Consider the following 7,836-nt stretch of genomic DNA (forward strand, 5'->3'; position numbering starts at 1 on the left):
TCAGAATTCAATTGTCATGTGTACATAATTAACATGAAGTATCTGTAGTGGGAGTAGTTATGGCTAAATATCAGCATCCCCTAACGAAATCACAATGATATGGTTAGGGCAATCTGTATATTATCCATCTTAACATAAATGTACATGTGAACCTAATCGGCACATTTCTTTTAAACACCATACAACATACATACAACATACAATGTTCATGCAGGAATGCGTTATAAAATTAACTGGTCTGTTGTATATACACTGCATATGTTGGGTAGTAATATAGATACAATAATGTACATCACTACCATGAAAGCAAAGTTGACTCTGCTTAGAATTCAGCACCTAATTGTGGAAATGTGTATGAATGTGTTTAGAGATCTGTCAGAACATTTAAGAGAAGCAGGTGTAGCGCTCAATGTGGCTGACACTCAGCAACACATGCAGTGTGTCGCTCACAGATGGTACTGGTGTGATAAGGTGGCGTATCTATAACGTTACAAGAATATATGACTGAACGAATGACTAACGTACGTTTTAATATATCGTGGAATGGTGGGTGAAAGTAGTCAGATAATTACCATTTCTAATGAATGTGATGAACTTCTGTTCACCTTGTCAGCTTCTAACAACTGTAGTCACTCCCCCAAGACTTGACACCACCCTGACCTCTTAGTTGCTTCTACCACCTGTAAGCCATCCCACAAGACTTGACCCTACCATGACCCTGTGATCTGGCTCTCTGCCCGACACCACCCCCTCTGTTCACCTCTATGCTTTGATTACATATTAATTGCAGCTGGTTTCACACACCGGTACATGAGCAAAATACAAATATGAAGTGAGCTACATATGAACACAATTAAATACCATATGGTACACTACCGACACGCTTTATTACTCTGCGGCCAGATCCGCAAGCCGGGAGATTTCCCGGCTTGCTAGTGGCCGCCCCTCGGGTTGCCGCGCGTCATAGACGCGCGGTCACGCGTCTTCGGGAGCGTGCGCCCCCTGCACGCGCGTCCAGGGGCTCCCCGAGGGAGCCCTGGTGTCCCGCGATCGCGGGACAGCGGCAGGGGGTTCCGGGGGACCCGGCGGACCCGGCAGCGGTAGGGAGAGCGCCCCGATCGGAGGGCGCTCTTCCGCTGCTTCAGCGCGCGCCCGTCACTCTCGGGCGCGCGCCAGGCTACTGCTGCGGCCAAGAACGGGCAAATGCTCGAATAAACTTGGCCGCAGCAGTACATGTTCCTATTTATGCTCACATTATACTACATGAAGCGAAAAAAGAGCTTTCATAAAACATAACGCAATTTTTTTGTGGAAATTATTCATGTTCGCCTTTGAATTGACAATATTCCATGCAAGACTTGATTACGCAGTAAGGGCCTGTTTATAGGTGAAACATAGATTATCACAAATATATACATATATACATATATATATATATATATGTCTCGACACATACTGTACATGAAATAGTGAATTATGCATTTGTGTGCACAGACACAGTATAATGACTGCGGGTGTGCTTTGTGGTTATGCATGTTAACCCATTGTTTGTAAAAAGATTCCAACATACATTCAGCTTTCAACTATAGGGCAAAGATGTTGAATGCTTTGTAAAGTAGAAGGTTGCAGTGTGTGTTATTTGGAAGATCATTACACATAATCCCTTCATGCAGGTCCAGTGGTGCATGTTGACTCATAATGATGTCAGCCACGATAGCTGAGCCAATACATGTTTCCAAACACATATATATATATATATATATATATATATATATATATATATATATATATATATAACAATTATTTTTTGGACAACTATATATAAATATATATATATAAAGAAAAAAAAGAAGGAGAGAACACTGCTGCGCTAGCCGGAATGATACACAACAAAGAAGGTGATTGCATAACAATAAATGTCCACACAAAACCCCCAAATGACACCAATATCTGTGTGTATAAAATAACTGCTAAAAATAAAACATAACATACATGGACATACAGCATACACAACGGAAGGGAAGGGGTGAGGGAATGGGGAAGAAAAAAGGGGGAAAAAGGGAGGAAAAAAGCCCCAAGAGATGCGGTGAATAAGCCAATAAAAATAAAAGTGTCTTTCAGCAGCTACTGGGTGTCGCTGCCAGTCTCCAGGAAAAAAACACCTTCCTCTTAACCCTTAAAATGAAAAGAAGACAGCGCGGCTCCCATAGCATAATATTGTAATTTAATATTTAAAATGAACATGCAAGTGAATCATGGACACTTACAATGTGCAAAATGGTTAAAAGCATTGAGTAAAGTCTTTACAGTCACCCGATCGAGCCTCCGTGGATCTTTGCTGCGTGTGGAGTCCAACACACTCCCGTCGTTGATACCAGGTGAATGCGCGCGCACCCGTTCTCCCCCTGAATGGAGATCCCGCGAGAGTACGTGTCCTCCGATATAACAGGATACTGACACAGCAGTCAGACTTCCTTCATAAGATCCAAGGTATAAAAGAGCACGAAACGGCTCCACAGCAATATCAGGACAAGACTACTCAAGAATAAAGTGATGTATAATAAAAGACAGTGCTAGCTACTTCCCTATGCGTTTCGTCGCATTAAGCAACTTCCTCAGGGGATTTTTTATTATTATTTTCTCAACATGAATGAACATGTTCCTGCCTCAACCATCTTGACATTCCGATATTCAATCTGTGCTGTAGCTTTTGACTGCGACACTGTGTGTTTGACTGCACATGATTGATTTGTGGGATTTTTATGTATTTGGGGGTGTGGGGATCAAATTATTATGATGACCTGCCTGTTGAAAATATGTCATGTCTTTGAACTACTGCACCGACACACTTTATTCGAGCAAATACCCAGTATGTACCTGGCAGATACCTGGAATGCGCCGCTCCTCACCTCTGCCAAGCCCCGTTGCGTTTGCCTTCCCAGCCTGGGTTCATGCCTGGCTGACGGGCGGCTAATCTGTTAAATGATAATGATAAGGATTTAATAGGCTGCAATGCTTCGCGTGTCTACCAGATGGCATAAATTCATGAATTGTAATGCAGTATATCTATATATACTGTGCAGTATTGCAGCCAGTGGGAATAAAATGCTTAAATCCCTGCCGGAAAATACCTCAATGCACTCGGGCAGAAAACAGTCACAAACCTCAATACACCCGGATATACCCGAATTCGTGGGACTAGCCAAGCTCGAATAAAGTGTGTCGCCAGTGTACAGTACAGCTAATCCTTCATGCAGTTGTATCCCCCCTCCCCCACGCACACACACAAGGCTCGCTCAAGGATTTGAACCTCTTACAGTTACAGTATTCTATCCTAATCAATAGCAAGGGCCACTAAACTGTTGACTCTGGTACGTGGTTTTTTAAATCCGATTCAGCAATGTGCAGTCATTGTTACACAAAGCGATATTATCCATCGAAATCCCTCCATGTGCCGTTTTCCGCATGAGACGACAAAGTTTTATTTTCTGAGGAAAAACAAAAGTAAAAGTTTTACTGTAATGGTCAGACAGTCCCCTAAAGAAGTTCCCACAGTCAGTCCCACCAATAATTTTCTCGGTTGGCGTCTCCTGTTCACATGCGCATGCGCCTACTGTCGATGTGATGACACGCATATGCGTTTCAAGAAGGTTCCAATGCGCATGCGCCTAGCTTTCCACCAATTGTTCAGTATCTAGTGTAGAAGCTGCTCAGCCAATGATATTGCTTACAGGAGAATCGCTTGACTGTGCATTGATATTGATATTTCAAAAACAGAATAAAATACGGCAACATTACTCACCATAGATTTTGCCAATCAGCTGGCGCCGAGCCACTGCCAGTCCCGTATTCTCGATTATACACGTAGTTGACAGGTGACTGCTGGACTACTACACCTGTAGTTGACAGCTGATGAGGCTGGAAATCGCTTTGGTACATGCAAGCTTGCTGGAATCTGTACGCGAAATCCGGCTCAGGCTGCAGGTATCCGGGCGGGGACAGACAGCAAGGGTTGTTGGTCACCAGGTTTTCACTGACGGTCGGACCGTTGTTGGAAGCTGGCGCTGTCGCTGGCGTATTGCTTGCCAGCGACTGACGTTTCTTAGTTGGTTTTAACATGACCTTTCGCCTTTTGAAGTCTCCATGATCATAGATACGGGAAAAATCTGGTGCTGCACACCAATACCCTCCAATAACACCGGGATCAATACGAAATAAAACACGAATTGATACATAACTTTTTCCTTATTGCACGCTTCCACACATGAGAATCTGGTGAAAATTTGTAAAAGTCAAAGTTTTCGATAAAATACTGATAAATTTGACCAACTGTTGCCATCTTATCATCTGTTGCATTAATCATGGCCCGTATTAAATAAGCGTACATTATATCGGGTTTTTGGTACACGGACTGCAGTTGTGCACTCATCTCGGAACTCTCAGGACAATAGAACACCAGACACTGCGCATTTAGTTTTTAATATGAAAAGCCTAAATTGATACATTATTGTAACTTCTTCAGTACCAAGGTCAATTTACAATAGACCACTGTGGTTTTTTTTTAAACACCTGTAAGTTGACACATTACTGAAGCGCATGCGCATTACAATTCATGAATATGTGCCACCTGGCGGATACGCGAAGAATTGCAACCAATTAAATCCGAACCATTATCAATAAACACATCAATAAACACATTAACCGCGGGTGATGCCGGCATGAATGCAACATGAATGTGGCATGAACGCGGTGAAGTGCGTGGCATTCGGAAAAAATCCACGAAAAAATTCGGAGATGTCGGAGAATAACAGGGGACGCGGCTGTATTTATGCTCGCTTCAGTCTGTGTGACATTGGATTTTCAGCGACTCTCGCTAATTTAGTCAACGTCTCTCACAGATGTCAATGGAGTCTCACTGTATTTGTCCATTAAACTCGTTGCCAGAGGTGTCTATAGCTCCTCTGCAGACTGACCAGCCTTTGCAAAATACATTCTGAGATTATGTAAATTATGAGGTGGCTCCTAATTTGCATAATTTAACATATTAATATAAATTCAATCTCTCTCCTGCTTCCCTTTTTGCATTGATTTATTTGGCCTCCCCACACATCAAACTTTCTCCCCGTTGCGTCATCTGCTTAATTGCAGTGCGCTGATAAATACCGTTCTGACCCGCTCTTCTCCTGTGCTAATCACTAGTTCTCAGTCTAATTAGAGGAGCAGGGCCGTATCCACCAGCATTCTGTCATTAAGCAGCTGAACTTAGCTATATATGTATATATTTAAACATTTTTTTTTTTTTTAAATGTATATCATGTTGCCTTTAGGGGTTTATAAGCAAGTGAATACCTCCGGTTAAAGCAGCAGTCTAAACTGCCGTTTTTTCTCTCCCCCTTTAATATGTGCATCAATACAATCCACACAATGATAAGGAATTAGCTAAACTGCCAATCGATCCATAGTCCTGTGATTGATCAGCGAAGATTCGGCATGGGGGGTTCACTAAATGTCTGTCAGTGCAGCAGAAGAGGATCAAAGATGCAAGGTTCTGTGGGAAAGATCATGTGACCAGGCAGACACTAGTTACAATTGGTGCACTGCTAGAGAGAGGGCAGGGCTCAAAAAGTGGTGTGCCTCTTTCAGAAGAGGAAGGGGAAGTGACTTTGTAAATGGTTGCTATAGAAATAAAAAATGCTTGTTACATTATAATACACTAAAAAATTCTTTCAGTGTTCTTTAAAAAAAAACAGCAAAAAACAAAAGTATAGTCTCATAGTACAGAAATTATTTATTTTTAAAAAAAAAGCACGTAAGATATTTATTTATAAAATATTTTACCAGGAAGTAATACATTGAGAGTTACTTCTCGTTTTCAAGTATGTCCTGGGCATAGAGTTAAGACAAATAATACATGGTTACAAATACAGTGAGATAAGTGAACAGGGTATACATTATATACAAGACATTGCATGCACAGTTAAAGAAAATATATATTATACTGTAGGCGTATGTAACAGTTACCAGATTAAAATGTGAGACAGCCTTAGATTTGAAAGAACTTAAGCTGGTGGTGGATGTGAGAGTCTCCGGTAGGTTGCTCCAGTTTTGTGGTGCACGGTAAGAGAAGGAGGAGCGGCTGGATACTTTGTTGAGCTTTGGGACCATAAACAGTCGTTTGGAGTCAGATCTCAGATGATAAGTGCTGCATGTGGTAGGGGTGGGGAGCTTGTTCAGGTAGCTGGGTAGCTTGCCCAGAAAGTATTTGAAGGCAAGACAGGAAAAGTGAACTTTGCGCCTAGACTCAAGTAATGATCTAGATTTTTGAGCATTTCGCAGTGATGTGTGTTGTAGTTGCATTGGAGAACAAAACGGCATATTGAATTGTAGAGGGTGTCAAGTTTGCTAAGGTGGGTTTGGGGTGCCGAGCCATATACTATGTCCCCATAGTCGATAATTGGCATTAGCATCTGCTGTGCAATACGCTTTCTGACCAGCAGACTTAGGGAGGATTTGTTTCTGTAAAGTACACCTAGTTTGGCATAGGATTTGGATGTCAGGGTATCAATGTGCATCCCGAATGTTAAGTGGGAGTCAAACCATATGCCCAAGTATTTAAAACTAGTGACAGGAGTTAGGGTGGTGTTAGCGTTGGTTCTAATCAGGAGCTCAGTCACTGGAAGCTTTAAAAATGTAGTCTTGGTCCCAAATACCATTGTTACAGTCTTGTCAGTGTTTAAAAACAGTTTATTTTGGGAAATCCAACTTTTGAGTCTCAAAAAGTCAGACTGAAGTATGTGTTCAATGTCGGAGAGGCTATGGCCGTGTGCATTTGGGATTGTGTCATCTGCATACATGTGTATTGAAGCCCATATCTCCGCCCACCTCAGCAACCAATTTGACGCGCATGCGCGAGTGGCTGGAATGTAAACAACCACATGGCGCACTGAAGGAGGAAAAGAAAGAGGGTATAGAAGCAGCGGTACATCCCGTCCCCCCAACAACGTTACAGGATGTCAAATACTAGTGGAACAGTACCGACAACAGCCACGTCGTGAGGCTCAGGCTTCGCTTGCTCCCATATCCCCCAATCAAACCCTCCCCACTGCGTCTGCACTAATAACGGAGCTCTGTATGAGAGCTCTCTTCTAAACAACCTACACTTCTCCTTTATTAATATAAGCAGCCTGGAGCCCCTCAGCGACGGGACACATGACCGCAGGGACTAGGCTCCCCTCTCTTCCCTCCCCCTCACCTTTGCTGCTGGTTCACATGCTGCTTCCCCTCCCCCTCCAGCTTGGCTGGATTGCATGCTGTTTCCATCCCCTTCCTCCAATGTCACGGGGGGCGGAGCTAAGGGGATTCAAAGGAGCGCAGGGGAAGGAGGGCAGTCTGCTCCCTGAAAAGAAGTTCAATGGTTGCTGTGCAGGAGCTGTGGGACAGGCTGCAAACAGAGGCTGGATGGTTTCAGAAACAGATTGGAGGTCTGCTTGCAGGAGGTGGTGAGCGGGAGTGTGAAAGTCTGCTGGAAAGGCTACAAACAGTCTCTTTTAAAATGGGCTGGGTGGCAGCAGCTTGCAGGAGGTGGTTAGGCTGGAGGGGGGCCTCCCACTTGGGTTTGCATGGGTATGGTGGTGGGGCACTTGAGCCCCTCACTGGGGTGGGGAAAACTACACTTGTGTGTCCCTACGGTGTTGCTGTGCCCCCACAGGGGTGGGAGGACCAACAGGAGGAAGGGGGGGATTCATGGGTGCCCCCATGGGGTTTGTGGGCTCCCCTTTTTAGGGGGCTTGTCCCACTTAAGCCCCTGCGGGGGCTGTGGTAGTTCCACTTCAAATC

The sequence above is a fragment of the Ascaphus truei genome, chromosome 16, assembly GCF_040206685.1.
Source record: "Ascaphus truei isolate aAscTru1 chromosome 16, aAscTru1.hap1, whole genome shotgun sequence".
Lineage (NCBI taxonomy): Eukaryota > Metazoa > Chordata > Amphibia > Anura > Ascaphidae > Ascaphus > Ascaphus truei.